The sequence below is a fragment of the Microtus pennsylvanicus genome, chromosome 4 (genome assembly GCF_037038515.1).
Source record: "Microtus pennsylvanicus isolate mMicPen1 chromosome 4, mMicPen1.hap1, whole genome shotgun sequence".
Lineage (NCBI taxonomy): Eukaryota > Metazoa > Chordata > Mammalia > Rodentia > Cricetidae > Microtus > Microtus pennsylvanicus.
The window spans coordinates 58,001,034-58,023,749 of NC_134582.1; the positions used below are offsets into that span (position 1 = coordinate 58,001,034).

Below are 22,716 nucleotides of genomic sequence, written 5' to 3' on the forward strand. Positions count from 1 at the left end.
GATACAAAGAATATGAATGGTGCTAAGATCTAGATGCAGAAGTAAGAATACAGACAGGAAAATATAGCTTTAGATATTGTGGTAGTTTCAATGTAATTGGTCCCCAGAATCTCACAGGCATGGGCACTGTTAGGAGGTGTGGTTTTGTTGGAGTGGGTATGGCCTTGTTATAGGAAGTGAGTCACAGTGGGGGCAGACTTTGAGGTTTCCTATGCTCAGGATATTGCTCAGTGTCTCAATTGGCTTCCTGCTGCCACCAAGCCAAGATATAGCCAGCACCATGTCTGCCTGCATGCTGATATGCTCCCCATCATGATGATAATGAAGTGAACCTCTGAAACTGTATGCGAGCTACCTCAATTAAATGTTTCCTTATAAGAGTTGCTATGGTCATGGTGTCTTTTCATGGCAATAAAAATTCTCTTATATCAATACCCAAGAAAGAATATAGTCAATAGATTAGACAGTGGGTATATAATTGAATTAGGTCAAACTAGGTAGAATGTCTTTAGACAGGAAAGCATCCATATAGTGCACCACCAGGCTTGGAAAACATTTGTTATTGTGATCTTAGGTGCATTTCCTCTTATAATTTTACTTTGTGTTTAGTGATTTGGCATGTAGCAGCACAGAGCCCACTGTGCTCCTGAGGAGGATGCTGTTGGTCCCTCACAGTGCCATTGGTTAACTTCTATCGTAACTAAGGAAAACTGTGGAGGAATGGCAGAAGCCATTAAACTTCTTCTTTCTATAACTATGCTATTAAAAGGCAGGAGGAGTGGACTCTATTTGTCTATCAAGAACTATGTGTGTCCATATCTGAAACTGAACTGGAGGAGATTGGGATATCAATGCAAATTTGTGGGTTCAGCAAAAACTAATTGCTGATGACAACTATGATTAAAAAAATAAGAAGTCAGTTAAAAGAGAAGGTTAATATTATGGGATAATAAATTATTACCAAAAAAGCCCAAAGATTAACCAAAACAATACAGTGGTTTATAGGGAAATAAAAACAAACAAAAAATCCCACAAAAAACAAGCATATATGCTTAAGAGTACATGAAGCAAAATTACCCAAGGAGACTAGTAAAGAGTTCTGAAAGAAATATACACTATGGAGAAAATTGTGTGAATTGAAGATACTGACAAACTAATAAGTGAAAATTTGCTTAATAAACTTAAATGAGTTCTATTATTATAATGAATGCAAAGGCCCCTTTCCTCTGAGGTAAGCACTTTGCACAATTTGACTCATACTATGAATATGGGGCACTTTAAACCCTTCTGAGTGTCCATGGCAACTGTCGGAAGCCACAGTCATCTGATATTGCAGAGGCTGGTTCATGATGCTGAAGGGCTCACTGGGGTCAATTGGGAGACACGATGCTTGCTCCACAAGTCAGCTGGGTCAGCTCTCCACAAAGCCAATGCATTCTTCTTAGAACCCCACAGTGACATATGCAGTGGGGAAACTGGAGAAGGCAGAGAGGTGGATGAACAATAATCAGGAAGCAAACTGGAATAGGAGTCTCGGGGAGGGGCTTCAGCTTTTGAAAGGCTATCAATGCGTAAACAATGGTGAACAGGTGTTCGTCATCTCTTATTGAAGCCAACACAATCTACTTTGACCAAGCTAGATTCCAGAAAGGACATCCTGCTGTAACATTAGAATTCTGGCTTCTAAACTTGCAGATGGGAAGACACTGGTGTACGTTAACGTGAGAAGGTTTTCAGAGGATACTGGTCAGTTGTTTTTGCCATACGCATTGCAGAATTCTACATCTTAGTGAAGGCAAATAAAGAAATACTCTGTATGGCATGTTGTGTTTCGCTTGCCCACCTGTAGTATCATACTCACAATGATAATGTCCAGAGTTTGAACACAAATACTGTTTGTTGATGTGGGATTCCATACCCCTCTGTAAGATGTGAATACCATTGGTGAATAAAGAAACTGCCTTGGCCTGGTGATAGGACAGAAATTATGTAGGCAGGGAAAACTAAACTGAATGCTGGGAGTAAGGAGGTAGAGTCAGAGAGAAGCCTTATAGTCCTGCCAGAGACAGACACAGGAATACCGGAACTTTAGCTCATAAACCACAGCCATGTGGTGATACACAGATTAATGGAGATGGGTTAAATTAATATGTAAGAGTTAGCCAATAAGAAGCTAGAATAATGTGCCAAGCAGTGTTTTAAATAATATATTTTCTGTGTAATTATTTTGGGGCTGGACAGTTGGGAACCAACAAGTAGCCTCACTACAACAAATTGCCATGCCAATGTGGCCAACTAAAATCCATGTAAAACCTGAGAGAGTTTGGAAAGGAATTCTAGACACTAAAACAAAGTTTAGCTACATTTATTTTTCTGAATGGGCTTTGCTTGCTGGTGGCATGCTGTGGTTCCTTTAATAGAAGTTTTCCTGGTTTAGCAGTAGCAGAAAAAAAGTCAGGTGTTCATGTGTACATGGATTAATGCCAGGGTCTTCAATTCAATATATATATATATATATATATATATATATATATATATATATATATACACATATATAAATAATCTAATTTTCATCTTTTAAAAACACCCTGACTATGGTAGGGAGAACAGATAGGAGTCTAGCAGGAGTGGAATACATATATATATATATATATATATATATATATAATATCAGGCTGGACGGAAGTGGGCACATGGGTGATGGGTGATGGTGGACGTTAGACACTGGACATGGTAGGAAGTGGACACACTGGAATGGGGGTTGACAGATGATGGCAGGCTATAGGCTGTGGTTACATTGGCGTGTAGACACATTTAAATGAAAATAGGAATATGGTTTGACATAAGTGGGAAAACAATGACTAGTTATTGTGGAGAGGAGAGGATGTAATGATAACAAAGGGAGAAGCCACACAGAACCTTCAGTAGAAATCCACGACAAGAGAGAAACATGGAGGGGGGCGGGGCGCTCTGAGTACAATCTTTGAGTCTCTAGATCCGCCCTAAGCTGAAGATCAAGTGACTCCTTTCTATCAGAGGAAGCTGAGATTTCCATTCTGTTTTGATATTTTTTGTCACTTGCAAACCTGAACTATAGGCTAAGATAGATGGTGCTATAAATCACGGACAAGACTTCCAGCTGCAACAGCGGATACGAGGCTGCTGCATCTGTGTGGTCAGACAAAAGAAAGTTAAGACAAAAATACGACAAATACTGGCGAAATAAAAGAAAGAATAAGAGAAAAAAGAGACAAACTTGGAGTGAGAATTCTCCATAACGAGGCAGCTGAATTGCTGGGGCTCAGTGCATGAGCTGCTCTTCCTGGCTGACCAGAGTAAAAGTTGTTATTATAGGAGGGAGGGGCCTTCAGAACCAGAGAGAGATGGAGCTGGGAGGTGTGGCGTGAATTCTAATTGGTCTTAATAATAAAAACCTGGAGTCAGATATTAGGGCCTGAAAGCTGAAAGATCAGAGAAGCAGAGCAGCTAGCTACTAGTTCTCACCTCTATAAAATCCTCAGACTCAATGGGGTATCCTGTCTCTACAAGTCCTCAAACTGAATACCTTGAGTTCCTCTCTCCTCCCACCTTATATTTCCCTCTCTGCCCAGCCATATCCCTCCTTCCTCCACCTCCCTAGTGCTGGGATTAAAGGCATGTGACTCCAAAATACTGGGATTAAAATTGTGAGCCACCACCACCTGGCTCTGTTTCTCTCTGAGATTGGATCAATCCAGTGTAGTCCAGGGTAGCCTTGAACTCACAGAGTTCCATTTGCCTCTGTCTCCTGACTGCTGGGATTAAAGGTGTGTGCCTCCATTGCCTGGTCTCTTTGTCTAACTAGTGTCTTGCTCCATACTCTGATCCTCAGGCAAATTTTATTTGTTAGATTACAAACAAAATACCACCACAGGGAGGAAACCACACAAAATCTAGAGAAGGTTTGCACAGAGAGTGGGCCAGAGCAGAGCAGGCACTAGAGAAAAAGAGAAAAAAGTGTGATATAAGAAATGAAATGAACACAGATGCAGATTGCTTAGCCTGATGTCGCCTTGGTTGACATGCGGGATGGTATGTGCTGCAGAACCAGAACTGCCATGTTACTGAAGTCATAGAGAAACTCAGCAGAATGAGACTCTTTTCTAAGAAAAATGCATAAATAAATATGTGGATCCGTATTGTATTTGCTGGTTATGTACCCAATAAGCACACTCTTGTTTTTCTTTGCTGGCAGAACCCTAAGATTTTTTTCTCTGTCTCCCAGTATAGATCTCAGGGAAGCATCTGCGTCAATCACTGGTATCCTCTTGCCAGTGCCATGTCAACAGAACATGAAGAAAAACTGCGGGGGGGGATATAGTGAGATGAATGTGTGACATTTCACTAGTGTGTCTAGTTGACTGGGACATTCGGTATAGATATTTCATTAAATATTATTCTGAGTACATGTTGGGGATATTTATGAAGAGATAAACACTTGAATTAAGTGAAAATGATTTTTTATTTTTTGCCAATGTTGACTTTTCTCATCGAATCCCTTGACAACCTGAATTGAATAAAAGACAATAATAAGGCAAATTAGACCTCTTTACCGGATTGTTTACTTGTAAGGAGAGGCATCTGTCTCTGCCATACTTTGAACATGGAACTCACACTATAGGCTCTCCTGATTTCTCAGGCTCTTAGGTTACAAATTTGGAGACATCTTTGTTTCTATAATTGTGTGAGCCATTCTTATGAAGACACCGTTCTTCATATATGTGTTTGTGCAACTGTACACACATGTATATTAGTTCTTTTTCTTGGAGAACCCTGAAAAATATACAAGCAATACTCCTAGAAAAGTCATGACCAGGGCTAGTGGTCAAGCAAGACCAAGCAATACCACTTTTGGGTATATATCCAAAAGATAATCAATCATATCAGAAGGACATGTGCTCAACTATGTACATAGCAGCATTGTTTGTCATAGCCAGAGCCTGGAAACAACCTAAATGCCCCTCAAAAGAAATATGGATAAGGAAAATGTGGTACATTTACACAACGGAGTACTACACAACAGAAAAAAATAATGACATCTTGAGATTTGCAGGCAAATGGGTGAATCTGGAAAACATCATATTGAGTGAGGTAACTCAGACCCAGAAAGACAATTATCACATATAGTCACTCATAAGTGGCTTTTAAATATAAAGCAAAGAAAACCAGCCTACAAATCACAATCCCAGAGAACCTAGACAACAATGAGACACTAAGAGAGACATACATGGATCTAATCTACATGGGAAGTAGAAAAAGACAAGATCTCCTGAGTAAACTGGGAGCATGGGGATCACGGGAGAGGATAGAAGGGGAGTGGAGAGGCAGGGAGGGGAGCAGAGAAAAATGTAGAGCTCAACGAAATAAAAAATAAAAAGAAGTGTTTACTGCTTTTACAGGGAACCCACATTTGGTTGTCAGTGCCCATCTCAGGTGGCGCACAACTGCCTGTAATTCCAGCTCAAGGGATCCGACATCCTTTTCTGGCTCATGGGCACCCGCCTTTGCCCATGCCTGTGGACACAAGTGACCATACACTCACACACACACGAATAAAAAAAACAAATCTTTTTGTTTGTTTTTAGAAACAGGGTTTCTGTATGGAACAGCTCTGACTGTCTTGGAACTTGCTCTTGTACACCAGACTGACCTCAAACTCACAGAGATCCTCCTGTCTCTGCCTTCTGAGTGCTGGAATGAAAGGCGTGTGCCAATATCACCTGGCAAAGCAAATCTTTAGAATAATTTTTATCTATGAGAAAACTCAGAACTTACTAAGAAGAGTCCCAAGGGAGCAGGAAGGGTCGTAGCGAGGCTGTAAAGATGGAGGTAGGCACGGGCAAAAGAGCCCTGTGAGAATGTAGGTATAGACTCAGAAGATGCAGGCCCAGAGGAGGCCTATGAGTGCCAGAGACATGGAAGAACCAGAAAGACTACTGCCTGAAGCTTTTAGAGGGAGGCCCACACAGCTAACATCCTGGTTTCAGACTCCTGGCTGTGGTAAAAATAAATTTTTGTTGATTAAACTCACCAAATGCGCAGCAAGTTGTTTGAAAAATCTCAAAGGGGGCTTGTGGGTAGCGTTTCTTCACTCAAAAGTCTCGTGGTAAGACATGACAATGTTGGCACTTTGGGAGAATGGTGGATAACTACGTAACATGGGTACAGGCTGAGCCGGACAGAAGTCTGCAGAGACAGAGCCCAGCTAGTCCCCACATAAGGATAGAAATGTGGATGCTAGACTGAGTGCAGCAGGTCCAGGAACCCAACAAACCAAGCCATTTTCTGAAAATACTGTGTTTGCCTTCTGTTCACTTGCTGTCTCTGGGGCTGGGCTGGGGTGGCCTTTTATTATGTTTTGACAAGTGCTGCCTAAAGTGAGTTGTCTGCCTTGCTGGTTTGTGATGACAGACATGTCCTGGGTTCTTGGCTCATGTGACAGGAAGAAGTCACTTGTCACCCTTTGAGCACTAGGATGATGTTGCATCCCATGCCCTGCAGTTCCTGCCACCTGTTACCACAGGATCTCCAGATGCATGCATCAAACCCCTTGTGCAAGATTTGGCCTTTTGTTTTGTCCTATGTGTTAGAGATTGTAGACTAGGCTGATGGTTCTCCTGCCCATAGCTCCCATGAACTGGGAGTTCAGGTGTAAACCCCCACACGTGGCTGATTTGTCTTTGTTTAGATTCTTTAATTCTTGTCCCTGAAACCTCATTTTCCTCAAGGTTATCTTATGAAATTCTCTTTACATATTTTTCTCTTTCAAAGAACTCTTTGTTTTTGCTTCTAACCTCATTAACTCTTTCCTAGCTCAGGTTAGTAAAACAAGTCAACCAGCCAATCACTCCAGGAATGTGATAATGGGGTCACAATTAACCATCTTGTTGGTATATTGAAATGACACACACACACCCTAACGTTTCTTTGATATCTTATTTTTGCCCTTGAAAATGAATGATCATTTTTATGTCAGCTCAATAATATACATGTTATTGTTTTCATGAAAACATAACATTCTCAACCTTTAAAGTGCTAAACTTCTAAGGAGAGGTGATGCTTCTTCCTGCGGCTTTAAAAGCTGTCATCTCCGTGTCCTGAATATCACAGATTGAAACAATGGCCCCTGACTTCCTCATGTCCACAGTCACTCTTAGGGGTGCACAGCGGCTTCCTTGCTGGCACTTTTCTCTGCTCACACTTTCCACGTCTCTTCCTAAAGCAACAGTTACTTTTTTTGTTTTTATTTAATACAAAGCATTTAGACAGGGTAGAATAGAGCGACTTTGCCACTGTGGCTATTCTTAAAATCTACTAGATCAGAGAAGCACGTTATTATTGTAAGTTTTCTCAGTTTTATGACTTGGTGAGCTATTTCTGAAGGTACTGCTTCTCCTGCTGTTACAAACACCTGGCATGGCCAAGGGTAGACGGAGGGCTAAGGTCACCCGGCTGAAAAGAGCATCAGCATCCCAGTTACCCTCTGATGCTGTTGCAGACCCTGACATCCCTCCACCGGTTACCTGGCAACCATAGATTATCACAGATAGTACACATTAAGCATGAACACTGGGTATGGACACAAAAGGGATTCTGCATATTTTCATGAGACGGAAATTGTGAACTGTCTGGAACGACATTAGAAGCCTCAAAATCCAAGGGCCTTCATATCCTTCAGAAGCCCTATATGCCTGCAGGCTACAGCCATATACACTGCAGCCTTAGGGCTGGAGGATGTTGAAGTCCTGTCTACAGCAGGGAAGGGAAGAGTTTTTTTAGAGCCTTTCTTGCAGGAAGACGTACGCTCTCATTTATAGGTGCTTTATTCAGGTATCACGTGTACACACACACACACACACACACACACACACACACACGAGAGTGGGAAATCTGGGGGTAAATGGAAAAGTTTTTATATTAAAATATTAGGGTGTTTTAAACATTGTACTTAACGTCTGAAAACTTTTCCAGAGAAAGTTTTCTTGGGAAAGGAGAGAATAAGGTATGGGGGGATTGTGCCAGCAGTTGAAGGGGTGTGGACTGCATCTTACACATGATGGTACCAGCAGCACAAAGAAAGTCTAGAATTCAATGTGGCCAATGTGTTGCAAGACGAAACACAGCCTAGTTAACTGAGCTTGGGAGAAGTCTGTTGCTGCATCTGGTTAAGAAGAATGTGACCTTTATCTGCACGGATGCTGTTTTTCTCCAAATGGACCCTTCATGGAGATTACTACCCTGAGAAGAATTTCAGCTTCAGAACAGAAGTCATGGGACCCCGGGGTTGCTTACATATTAAGAAGGATATAGGACAATCAGAAAATGTTTTCATAGTAAAATGGCAGCCATCTTACTCATTTATGCAAATTCCCTGAGACAGTCTGCAGCTATTTATCTGACTCATCTGAAAGCAAACAGTCAGATTGATAGCCTATTGCTAGAAAACTGTTAGGAATCCCCAGAACTGAGAATTGTACTACAGACATGCTTTATTCTCTTGAGACAATCGGAAATTCAGAACACTTTTAGGCATTCATTTAAGGACTTATTTGTTTTTATTTTGCACGCATGAGAATTTCGCCTGCATGCACTTCTGTGCCATGCATGTGTGCCTGGTGTCTGTGGAGGCCAGAAGAGGGCCAGAACTGGGGTCCAGAACTGCCATGCTGGCCCTGGGACTTGAACCTGAGTCCTCTGCAAGAGTAGCCAGGGCTCTTACAGCTCTATACACTCCTTTAAGAAGTGCTGATGGTGTCGCTAAATCTGGGGTAAATTTAATTTTCCATCTTTACGAATCTTCCACAATTGGTCATAAATAATTACTTTACAAAGTTTCTTCGGGAGAAAAAGGGGGGGATAGAAATTTTTGATTTTAAAGACTCTGGCCCAAGGGGTTATTCCAGAGACATTAGTCCAAGTTTCTATCAGGCTACAGCTTCTGATCATGTAGACATATGTGAATAGCAGTAAAGGAGGATTTTACACAAAGAACACTCAGAGCCATACTGGGCTGCCTCTAAAAACTCTTGTTAAACAGACATGTTGTTAACTTTAATACCAGCTTAGACGTATATGTACTTACTAGTAAGAAATGATTTGTAGGCTTATAAATGGCACAATCCAAGGAAATATATAAAAGTATCTACTATGCTTATTGGCCTTACAGGACTCAGTGGGAGAGCTGATTTAGGGTACGAGTTTTCTCAGAAGAAAGAGAGTATCTTTATCGAAGTATGTCCTTGGTAAGTCACCCAAATTACCAGAACCTTAGTTATTACATCAGAACAGCAAAAACAACAGCGGCTAATCAGAGGATCATTATGAAGATGGAAAGCTATGAGGTTCATGGAGCATCTGCTTTGGTCTTGGCAGATGGCTTCAATCCTCTGTGGGAGGTCTCCTTCACAGGATGGAGCTCTCCTCTTTCCTTACAAGGGCTAGATAAAGCATTGTAATAAACTACTTTGGGAACACCTAATCCCATCCCCAAATATGAGACTTCCCTACTCTGTCAATAAACTAGAAAGCAAGATCACATTGAGCTTGGCACAAAAGTGTCACAGAGACTGAAAAGAGCTGACATTTATCTTTTATGAAAAATTAAGAAGGAACGGAGAAAGCATGGGAAATTAGAACATGATTCTGTGAATGACTGGTAGAAGGTTGCTTTTCCTTCTGCTGTCTACACTAGTCTCAGATCTGCTAATGATGGCTACACAGGCTTGTAATTCTTGGTAAGACTGCCAGCTATTGGCCCAAGGGCATTCTTCAATAGTCTTTGTGAAAGAGTAGCAGAGGATCTTGATGCTGCAAGCACTGAAGATTGCAGTCAGGGGAAGGGACATTTGGAGAGAAATGCGGATGAAAGTAGAGTCTGGGCAGAAGAACCTAAGTGTGTAAAAGGGAAGGCTTAAAGAACACAGGTTAGAAAAGATGAAGATGCTCTTACCCTAGCAATGAAATGATCAGCTGTTAGGGAGCAAACACAAGTTGCACCAAAACTACTGTGCCCACATAATGGAATTCTGAAGAAGACGGGGTATAGATATTATTCTCTGGTTGATGGAGCAGCCAAGAGTGACCATAAGTCAGCAGTCTGCAAGGGTGATTGGATCATGGCATCTACTGTCTGTTAGCTACTGATTATGTGCCAGGAGTCATGTTCTGCTGTTTCATGGGTATGATTTTCTTGCTTCTCAAATGAAATAAATGCATCTCTTTAGGCACAGAAGTTCAATAACTTTATCAAAATTTCACATTTTTAAATGGCATAAAAGTACCAGTGGTATTTTTTAAATAATAACTTAAGAATAAAGAATTGAAGCATAGAAATGATGAAATCTGAATGTATATTAGAAAGCTGGTGTTTATCTTTTAAAAAAGAAAATGAGAGAAAGGACATTGAAAAGAAAATTTGTGCTTAATGTTCAAAAACTTAAGACACAGAATGCTGTCTTGATATTGGTGTACTATATAATGATTTCATTTAAAAATCCATATACACATTGCTTTTGTGGTTGAAAATAATCTATGGGTCAGGTCACATAAGAGGAAGTGAACCATATGAAGTCTACGGGCTTAGAAAGCAGAATGTCTTCGTTTGAACGTTCATATACTTTATATAATGTTCACTGAAACTTGGCTAGGTTATTATGTCTTTCCGGGCTCTTGTATTCTTAGCAAAGGAAAAAAGAGAGCCTATAACATAAAGTGATTAATCATGAAGCTGAATATATGACATGAATTGTCCAGTACTACATGGTCTTCATCACCCATCAGGTATTTATACAGAAACTACCTATAGCGTGACACATACTACACTAGTTTGTAGGGTTACAAAGCCAAGTGTCTATTGCTCAAATTGTATCCTCCTAGCCAATTCCTTAGATTTACATATTATCCAATAATTATATAATAATATAATCATATATTATATAATAATGTAGCATATTTAGTGAAAGTGTTTTCTTTCCCAGTTGATTTTTTTTAAAATCAACTGTATAAGGTCTTATTTATGTATCCTGGAGACAAATGCTTGTGATTTGAATTTTCAGTATTGTACCAAACTAAAGAAAATATTTGTTTTGGGAATATCAGGTACTTACTACCTTTTAAGCCACAAAAATCTGCTGAGCCCTGTGCCTTTCAGCTTCAGGAGCACTTCTGTTCTGCCTATGATGACACTGTCTGAAAGGATTCTAAATTAGAGAGTTCAGAGTGAACATTAGCATTGGTTGAATAGATAAAAAATATTGGTATAAGGGACAGGATGTCCTTCTGAGGATAACCACAGTACATTAAAATGAAGAGATGAGCAGTTGTGATAGACTGACTCTAAGATAAGACAGAAAAAGAAAATGTCTAGGAAATAAATGGGAAAGAAATGAGAACAGCGAGGCCCTTACATTTAGTAAAATGATCAAGTGAGCAGATGTTTTAACATCACAAGATCTTGTAAGAGAGGCTGGGAAGCCAGACAGGCACTGGCCTCCTGACCACTTTGATTTTCAATATATTTGGTATTTATTATAAAAAATGTGAAGAATTCTTAGGGCAATAAATAATCACTGTTAAGAGGGAGAAGTCAGATTCAACTTGAAGGTGAAAATTTATGAATAAAGAAACACGAAACCATAGTTCTAGATGAGGCTTTGCTCTTATGTCAGATATAATGATGCTTATGATATTTGAACACTAAAGAAATAAAAACCATACTAAGAGTATATTTAAAAATTTTAAACAATCTTTCCATTATTTTAGAATGGAAAATGGAAACGGTGACAACATTTTGTTTTCAGTAATAACAAATTCATGCAATATCATATAACTTAGAATTTGGTTTTAAGTATATTAAGTTGTTTTTCATTGCCTCTACTCCCCATTCTTCAAGACAAGACAAAACCCAGCCTAGGAAAAGTATCTGCAAAATATATAAAATGTACAGCCTATTTGTAGAATAGAATAATAAAACCACAAACAACCCAATTCAAAAGTGGGCCAGAAATCCAGACAGCCCCCTCATGGAAGACACCCTACAGATGGTGAGTGGGCACATGCGAGGATGCTCCACATCATCTGCCACTGGAGAGTTGCTAATTAAAACCAAAGCTACACAACACCTATTGGAATGACCAAGGTCCAAAACACTGACAACAACCAATGCTCTTGAAAGAAGGAAGCTGCAGGGTATGTGTTGATTGCTGGTAAAAATGCAAAGTGGGTCACTGTCTTTTACTATGCTAAACATATGCTTCTCCAGTCCAGTCAGCGTATCCCTTGTTATTTACCCAGATGAGCATACAAAACCTGTGCATAGATGTTTATATTAGCTTTATGTGTAATTGTGAATAGAAGCATACATTGTGGCACATCTGAGCAGGGAAACATTATTTAGGCTGAAGCAGAAAAAAGTCTTGAAGACATGAAAAATAAAGGAAGAAACTTAAATGCCCATCATTGAGTGAAGTAGGGAAATATGAAAAGGCCATGCACCCTGTGATTTTTAACAACCAATTCAGAAACTGCAGAACTCTGGGTCTACAGAAAATACAGTGGGTCTAGCATGGAGGAAAAAATTTTAAGGACAGTAGAAACACGTGATAAGCAATGATGGACACAGGTCATGTGTTTCTGTCAGAATTTGGTGCGGGAGAATTGTCTGTATTCTGTCAATCATATTTTAAATAAACACTGATTGGCCAGGCAGGAAGTATAGGCGGGTCAACCAGACAGGAAGTAGAGATGGCACGATGAGAACAGGAGAATTCTAGGAAGGAGGAAGCCCATTCCTCCCGTTCCTGCCCAGACCACTGAGAAGTAAGATGTAACCTACCCGGCTGAGAAAAGTACCGAGCCATGTGGCTAACATAGATAAGAATAATGGGTTAATATAAGTGATAAGAGCTAATAAGTAGCCTGAGCTAATGGACCAATCAGTTTATAACCTAATATAGACCTCTCCATGTGATTTTCTTTGGGACTTGCTGGCTGTGGGACCTGGCGGGAGGACAGAAACCCCACAAGCCAGCCCCTCATGTTACAAAAGTTTATAATGTTCACTAATGCACAGAATTATCTGTGGTCATGAGTCAAGGTAGATCAATTGATTGTATAAACACCTTCCCAGGTGATGGGTATTGGTAGCTGGGAAGGCCGTGCGTGTGGGGGGCAGGCAGGATGCAGGCAAAATCTGCTCCCTCTTCTCAGTTTTTCTGGAAACCACAATTTGTTCTAAAATAGCATTATTTCCCTTTGAAAGGGAATGATTCATAACCACAGGATACAATGTGTGATTCTATTGATGAATACACTAGGCAGCCAGTGGTGATGCAGCCTAGGATTTTGTTTCTGTTGGGAGAACAGACTGGAAGAAGCTGTGAGTTGCTTTTCTGGGGATATTAATGATGTTCTCCTTCTTTATTTGATTGATAACAAGCACCTTGTGAGTATTGATAGAGACTTATATTCTTGGTGTCATTTTTGAGTCCATAATTTATCTCAATGTTTTACTATAAAGGCTATGTATGTTTAGAAAAAAACCTAATTATACCTTTAAATTTAATTTCCCGGGAATCATTTGTTTTCTGTTGTTGGGGGAGAAGCAAGTATCTAACTTACATTTTCTTTCAATAATTTGTAAGAAATTGATAAAGCATGGGTAGATCAGTTAGAACTTAGCCAGGAAGAGAAACATTAACTATTTAAAACAGAATTTAGTCTAATGAAATGATTACACAAAAGACTGAAGAACTGGGAAACTAAGTTGGTATCTTAGTTACTCTTCTATTGCTGTGGGAGACACCATGACCAAGGCAACTTATTAAAAGGAAGTATTAAATATGGGGGCTCGTGGTTCCAGAGAGTTGGAGTCTATGATCATCATGGTGGGAGGCATGGCAGCAGACACTCAGGAATGTTGTTGGAGCAACAACTGAGAGCTTACATGTTGAGACAACAACCGAGAGGCCAAGAAAGGAACTGTGATGGTGTGAACACCAGGCATGGCTCACCTGATGGTAGCACACCTCCTCCAACAAGGTTATACTTCCTAATCCTTCCCAACCAGCTACATCACCTTGAGGCCAAAGATAAAAAAAAATATGAGTTTTATGGGCCATTCTCATTCAAACCACCACAGCTGGGGATTGTGAAGGAGCCTTAAGGTATTTAGGGCATAGTAAGAAGTGACAGGCACTGACATTTAGAGTTCTTAAGAACAAAGGAAGAGGTAGTGTCCCTGGATGTCAGAATTAAAAATCACCTGGGGAAGCTGGAAGTGATGAAATATAGCCCAGTCGGTTCAGTGCCTGATGTGGCTGGACCTGGGCAAGACCAGCAATGGACCTGAAGATAAAGACGGCTACAGACAGGCACACCTGCAGAATAAAGAGCTCAGAAACACATTTCTCATTTTCATTTTCTTTTATGGAGTAATGGCTATATGAGCCAAATTGATTTACTAAGAGTTTTGAAATGTACTCAGTTTAGTTCTTGGGAATTATGAACAAATCTGTTGAAAATAAAGGAAATCATTGCTTTAGTTCTATACTCAATCTCAGTAAAGAGAATTTGCACACACTTAGGACTTGGAGGATCTCTTATTTTCATTGTGAAGTTAATCAAAACAAGAGAGGGTATCTTGGTGTTCGGAAAGCAGTCATTCCACCACACACAGAATTTTGATCTTTTATTTCATTTGCTTAAAGTGGATGGTGATCTGAATTTTAATCAAAGTTGTTTTCAAACTTGCAATAATGTCACTTTGGCTTCTGTTGTATTTTCACTGCCTTAAGTTGATTAAACAGTTTTCACTTGCATAACTTTTAATGTGGAGAGAAGGCATGGGTGCCTGTAGGATTAGACTTACGATTGGTGGGGGCTCTGTCAGTTGCATTGTTTAGTTAAGAACTAAACATGACTCTATTCTGACGTTCTGGCCATAGCCATTCTTTAAAGTAGACAATAAAAGAAACAATACTGCTTCGAAAGCTCCTCTTGGGACAAAGAGGGGATTCTCAATGTGACCACAGTTCACCTTCTTCATTTTCCTCTTCTCTGCTGAAGAACGGCAGCATGTTCCAGGAAAATTCTATACAACTAATTTGAGACCCTAGACTTTTTGTACCATTGGAGGCTAATTAAACTGATAATTCAACATGAACTTGTTTATTTATTTTTATAGCCAGACAAAACAAAGCTGTGTGTGTGTCCGTGTGTGCGTCTCTGTGTGCGCACACTGTTTATGTTTCGTTGTACAGCACATTTGTAAGATTTAGTTTACCTCACCTTTATTGTTCTTTAGTTTTAATTTAGACAATATAAAATGCCCAACAAGAAGCTTTGGGAATTAATGTCATGTAACATGACCACCATCAACCTTCCTTTCCATTTATGCCATTAACCTGGTTATCTGCTACCTCATTCAGACTTAATATTCTAAAATATATTTTCATATTTTAAAATATTAGGTAACTTTTGGAATAAAGTATTGTGGATTTTACCCCAGTATAAACCATCTCTCATGTGACTTCAGTCCAGATAGCTTCTGTTTACAGAACGAAAACAAGAGTAAAGGACTTTATAACCCCAATTTTTATGCAAAGAAGGAAAGCACATTTTGAGAGATTAGATTAATCAATTTTGTCTTAAGCACTCACCTAAAATTCAATGAAGAAACAGCATGGACCTCCCAGAACCATTTATTTAGTTTTCTTTGAAGTAACAGTTGATTGTGGCATTTGAAGGCTTCTCAAGTGCTCCCCGGGGCTTGTAAATCCTATTTATCTATAATGAAAAAAAAAAAGAACACCTGCATTGAGCCATTTATACTAACATGCTTACAGAAACAGGGGCCTAAGTTGGAAGTTCTAGAATGCATAGCCTCCTACAAACTCCTCTACACTATTAACAACTTGGAAGACCCTACTCAGCAACTCAGCTTTCATTAGCCGAGACAAATGAACTTTTATTCTAGATGTTCTTTGACAGATGAGGATGGCCAGGCCTGGAGGCATGAAGTCACCATGCAGGATGAGGCAGCTGGTTAGCAACGGCTATGAGTTCTTAATATAGCCCTTTATTTTCAGTTGATTAAGAATGAGAGATGAGAGAGAACATGGATTCTTCTGTTTTCTGAATAGGCAATTTTCTAGAATATTGCACCATCATAATTTCTACTAAAGCCAAGGAAATTACTGCGGAGGTCAGATGCCTCAGAACAACATGTTCTCTGAGAGCATAAACTCGAGCAGTTTTAAATAGCTATCCCACAGGAGCTGACGAGAGCAAGGCAGCCTAGAGCTATTTAATAATCCATATGGCGATTGTGATATGGAATAATCACACATAAATAGTAAATAGTTCATGTCTTTTAAAAGTGAATGTTTTTGAAATATTTTGCTTGCTGAGAGAACTTATATATTAGAAAGAAGAGATGGGCACCCTGTGCCTAAGGTTTCCTGAGAGTGATTCAGGTACATTACATGCACCTTCATCAATATCTCTTTCCCAACACCCCCTACCCTTCATCTCCTGGATCACTCTCTTCTCCCTGCCTGTAGTTGGCATTGTTATTCCAGGTGCCAGATATTTGGAGGAGCAGAAACCTGAAGCTCTGCAACCCATTTATTGAGATAAAAGCAAGGAGTGAGGAGAAGGGCAGAAGGTGAGAGTGGAGATGGGAAGGGAAGGGAAGACAGGATCCCCAAGGATACTGGCTGCCCTCTGCCCCGAGTGACAACCCTTCACTCTCCTCTTGGACATTCTTCAACCTGAGCTGTCTAAAATGACCACCATAGTGTTGGAGCTTTCCCGTCTGGCTTCAGATGTCTTTTGATTTTGGAAACACATTGAAAACTCTCTCTCCTCGCATCTGAAATCTCAGCATCACTTATTACATCCTAAGACTTATTACTAGAAGGTAACTTCTCACAGTGCAATTGGCTCTTGTGTCCATTAGAGTTTACCTTCCCTATCCTGGATGACATTCTAGGGACACACAATCTGGCATCATTTGAATTAAATGTGTTGTTGCAGTTGAACTACTTTGTTAATTTTTGCTTTCTGAAAGTACATCATAATTATTTTTTTTTGGAAAATTGATATTCTGGTAAACTAACAACAGCCATGTATTTGGAAATTTGCTACATATTAAAATATTATCCCTGATCTCATTAATATTGCTTCAAACCACAGGATGAGAAAATAAATGGGACTTACAACACAATCTTTCTCTATAATCACATATTTCATACATACTCACATATAAGTAAGTTTACACATAACTGACAATATAGACTCCCTATTGACTTCTTAGGGTCCCATTTCTGACTGTTTCTCCTCTCCCTGTCAGTCTTAGGCTGGGTCCTTTGTACGTTGATGTTCTATTTTGGTCCCTGGTCACTGCTGATTGCAGCAGACTCAGAAGACCAGGCAGCATCCACAAAGTCACTGTGCTGAAGAATTTCACAGGTGGCTACTTTGATAAGATTCATAATTTAATAAAAATTGTACCCTAGATGATAAACCAATTGCAAGATGGTTTTCATGTCTTCTATTCTTCCTCCACCAAAAAGTGGCCCTGCTTCAGCCTGTATCTCAGGGACAGTGATTAAATACCGGTGTCTAATACAGAGGTAGATCCATCTTTGCTATTACTGCCTTCTGGTCCCTGTGGCACACCCAGCATGTGCAGAACCGGAGAGTGGCTGCCTCCCAAACTGTTGTGAATTAAAGTCATCAATCCTATTCTCTGGTATGCTGCAGCCTACAGGACACTGGAAAGCAACATTCCCCCATGAACAGTAGGTGGAAATAGAAAATGATAACTTTTTCTCTTTTTATTTTTATTTGAATTATAGGTCAGCTAACTTAAATTCTAGGTTGCCTAACTTAGAACCTCAGAATTTCTAGTGTGAGCTAAGTTAAATTTTAGTGTTAGGACATTAAATAAAAAACACTATCTCTCGGTCTGGAGAGATGGGTCAGAAGTTGAGAGCATTTACTGGTCATGTAAAGGTCTTGATTTTAGTTCCCAGCATCTACCTCGAGCATCTCACAGCCCCCTGTATCTCAAGTTCCAGGGGATCCTATACCCTTTTCTGACTTTCACAGAAACCTGCACACATGTGGTGTACATATAAGCACTCAGGCACACAAACATATACATGAAATAAAACATATATTATCTCTTTTGCTTAGCTCCCTGGGAAATTTCTAGCCAGGGCACAGGTTGATATTAGAAGTCAATATCTCACCACAGTCTGCCACAAGAGAAACATGCATTTTGTTGAGTTTTAATGCCCTATCTTAGGGATATGGTATTGAAGAAAGCTGAAGGAAGCAATTTTTTGCTTACTAAGGGAATTACCTCAAATTCAAACATGTGTAATTTGAACGGGCCATTTAAAAGAAAGCAAAGAGACATGACATTAATCTAATGATGGATCTCACTGTCCTCTGTGGTGGTGAATTTGACAAGTGACATGAATTCAGTACACAAAATTGGAACAATTCTACATTAATAGAATATAGACTAACATGAGATGGAGCCATGTTCTTATGCCCACACCCTAGTGAGCTGTCTGCTTTGTCCTCTATCTCTGAGTGTTTTCCTGTGTAGCATGTCCTATGTCTGATAAACTGTTTATTCACAGTCTCTTCATGGTAAAGATAAGACTGACAGAGGCAGGAAACCTGTTCAACATAGACCTCTGATGCACAGAACTTTGGCTTGTAGAACAGCTGGTGCATGAATGGACAAAACAGCACCTGGAGGAATAGCTTAAGTTTCTATCAATGCTAAAGCCAAGGAAAGACAAATTTTATCACAAAGATCTGAAGGTTCAATATGGAGTTACAAATGATAATTTTTACTCCTATAGATCTGAGATATAGATCAAACCAGAGGAAAACATATCATTAAATAACATGGATGTTGTAAAAGAAGAAAGTTCTCCATTATTTCCATAAAAAATTCTTTCTTTTATTATAAATACTGGGTCAATCTTCTATTCCTTATCCCTATAACTTGCACCAATAATCTTGTCACAGTGTGATGAAGTCACAATGGGAAATAATGAGGAGCTCAAAAAGGCATTTATCTGCTTTCTTTGTAATGTGGGGATCGGTGGCTGAAGAACTGAAGATTTTCGGCCATGCCGTGCAGGTTCTCCCTTCTGTAAGTTAGGCTCAGGAGACTGGAATTCCTAAGGCCAACGTTTTAGAGCACAGACGTGAAGACAGAAGAAACTGTAGATTAGAGATAGTAGCTACAGGTTTGCAAAGGACACTCTGGTGAAATGCAGACATGGATGGCCACACTGCAATCATATCCACATTGGTGACTCTTAATATTTGGAACTGTTGGACAGTGTAAGCTGTAGCAGTTATTAAGGGAAATTAACTAGGGATGGCTATAGACATTAGAGAAGCAATAGTTACTTATCTGAATAATTTCCAAATGACTGAATAGGCCCTACTTTTTAAAAGTGACCCGAGGCTGCCATATTTACAGATTGCTTGGTACAACCTCAGGCAAGGGCTGAACTTGGGAGTCCTGTTAATGTTCTTTTGCAAACAAACTCTTAGGAAAAACTGGTTCAGTAATAAAGATGTAGGGGAGAAGGGAAACAGATCTGAAAGGTTCTTGAGTCATTTTCTGATGTCCAGAAGACTGTGTTTTATTTAAGTCTTGACCACTTTTAACTTGGCTTTGATTTTCTGAATTAGAGTACCAGTCTAATACAATGGTTTTCAACCAATGGTCACGGGGACACATGTGGGGGACATGTGGCCATATCTGGTGGCATTGTGCATTTGTGGGGTTAAGGGGTACAAATATCACACAACAGGCAGAGGCTAGAGTACTACTGAACACCTTCAATGCACATAACTCTCCCTTGATGCAGTCCAATATTACAATTACTAGGCTGAGGAACTCTGGTCTCCATGATTCAAGTTCCTTTCTGTCTGACCTTGACTTTGAAACTTCACCACAGGTTCTACTCATATCTGTGCGTGTGCTCAAGATAAGCATGATTCCCTGTCTACAATGTCCTCAAACTCCACACTCCATATTATAGCTCTTCCTGTAGCTCCAACCTCCTCTACGCTTCATACATGTGTCTTCTTCATGCCTTCTTGAATTCCTGAATTCCTGAACCTGCTGACATTGTTATTATGAAACATTGCCTTAGACTTCCTTCTTTTCTTCCTACCTCCCTCCTTCCTTCTCTTCTTCCTACCTTCTCCCTCTCCCCTATATCCACTCCCCTTCCTTTTCTCTTCAGAAAAGAGCAGGCCTCCAAGAGATGACAGCCAAACAGGACAAAACAAGATGCAATAAGATATGGGAAAGACCTTGTATCAAGGCTAGAGAAGGTAACCCAATAGGAGGAAAAGAGTCTCAAGAGCAGGCATAAGAGTCAGAAATAAACCTGCTCCCACTGTTAGGCGTCTCACAAAAGCACCAAGCTAAGAGCCATAACGTATATGCAGAAGACCTGGTGCAGACCCATGTAGGCCCCGTGCTTGCCATTTCAGTCTCTATGAGGCCACGTAAGCCCTGCTTAGTTGGTTCAGTGGGCCATGATCTCCTGGTGTCCTCCATTCCCTCTGACTCCTCTAGTCCTCCTCCTCCTCTTCTGCAGGGTGCAGTAGGAACTTCCTGGAATCTGTGAGGGTGACCCTTGTGAGGACTCCTAGAAGTGGAGGGTATGGAATCTGGAGTGGCCATCCTTTGTAAGCAGGCAAGGTTTCCAGCGGAGGCTCCACCACTTCTTATCTCGCCGTAAGAAGAGATGAAGATTAATGGAAAAGACTACCTTGTCAATTTCTTTTTCATCATCATCAGCACCACATCTACACTAACTTCCTTCCTTCCTTTTTTAAATTACATTTTGAGAAATAATCTTTCTGAAGCTTTCTGGCTGGCTTGGTACTTGCTGTGTAGCTCAGGATGTCCTCAAAATCATGACAATTCTGTTGCCCCCAGTCTGTCAGATACAAGGATTACAGGTTTGAATGACCATCCCTATCCTCTTTAATGACGAATTGTGATCACCAGCAACTATTTGAGCAAATGACTGATGGTGGAGGAATTGGTGAGCATGAAGCCCAGGATATTCTTTCTGGCTCCTTCTCCAAGCTGTGGCTTTTATTCCAATCATTTCACCTGATTTTTAATTATTGATTTAAAAATATCCAACTGGGAGCAGCAGTGTGATGGTTTTATATTTAAAACCTTTGGTTTAAAGATAATGCCATGCCAAACACAAGGATATTATGTCAGAATCAGGTAGGAGATTCCATCAAATGGAGCTTTGCGGATGCCTGGAAATTGAAGGGAACATTGGTGCTTGGAGAAATGTGGGTATCCTTTCTGTTTCAAATAACAGTTTTGTTGACTCAAAGCTCAGCTTGCAAGTCAGGAAAACCTTGGCTGTTGACAAATAACTTCAGATTATTGCCTTTGACTCCAAGTTCCTAGGAGAAGGATGGTAGCAATGGTAGTATAGATCTAATGTGGCCATTGTGGAAGGGCTACTCTCGGGGCAGGTGGACCTCACTGTGGGAATTATAATTGCTTACCAAAGCATTAGAGCAACTGGCCATGGCTACTCGGATGCTGATGTGGCTCCATTTTATTTTTGAGACATTTTTATGTCCTGGACAGATAAATAGGGAACTTAATTGAATCTCAGAGGCAGGAACATTTTACATATGTGATTTCTTTCTATCAAAACATCTTATGACAACAGAAGCACAGGTAGAATTCACCCTTGTAACAGTCTATATACCTTTTCAAGGAAATTGGAGCCACTGGTGTGCCTCACTATTCAGGCTCCCCATCCCCCCCCCCATATCAGCTTCCTATAAGATACAGAACAGCAAGAAGGTATTTAAACAGCATAAAGACAGTAGCTTACAATTCATTTTTATTTTGCTATTTTATCAGTGAGACTAAAAAATTCATGCTCCATTATTCAGGTACCGTAAGATAAGACAGAAAGCAACATTTAGACAAAGTATCTGTCATAAGAAATGGGCATGTATGGAGTCAATGAGATTTTATACCATGAAGCCAGAGGTCTGCCAACATGCAGAAACTCTTAAGAGCCATGGTGACTTGTCTGTCCAATCCACCCAGCTAGTGTTCTGTCAGCTGCTTTAGAGGTGCTGAGAAGGGAGAAGTAGATTATAAAGGAACTTGCAGTTGTTTCCTGGACAGTAGCTACCCCTCCCCATCTCCTATGTGCTTCTCTTTATTGCCTCTTGCTGTAAGGTGAAGGCAGTGGCTTACCCAGGTACCTGAATCTGAAAGGGCATCACTGTTACATGATTCAGTCCCTCATTCATTCCTGGGCAACTTCTGCAGAGGAAGTCAGTTGCTCTGACTCACCTAAGTGTTCAGACAGATCTGCCTTCATAAAAATGAAAAATGTAAAACTATTAGCTGACAATTAATAAAAAAAAACTGAATTAGTATAAAAATGGAACATGAAATGGCTGACGACATTTAGAGTTAGGTTTTTAAAACCACAGCAAATTTTCTTTATAGAAAGATAGAAATACGGTGGATTTTGAAAATGGTAGCTCATCTACTCCTGAGAACATGCCTATGAAGAGTTTATACATTTACTTTCATTTCCCCACACATGGACACATGTGAACATGTAT

At 40.0% G+C, this 22,716-nt stretch overlaps 1 protein-coding gene across 23 annotated transcripts in view; it reads right to left on the reverse strand.

Annotated features, from left to right (window-relative positions):
- Dtna (dystrobrevin alpha) overlaps positions 1-22,716 on the reverse strand; it is a 367,583-nt gene that overhangs the window by 185,521 nt on the left and 159,346 nt on the right. For all 23 annotated transcript variants that reach the window (XM_075969214.1, XM_075969216.1, XM_075969213.1 and 20 more), the window contains exon 2: positions 15,696-15,822. The gene's annotated coding sequence lies outside the window, so the exon portion shown is untranslated. The remainder of the gene's footprint in view (positions 1-15,695; positions 15,823-22,716) is intronic.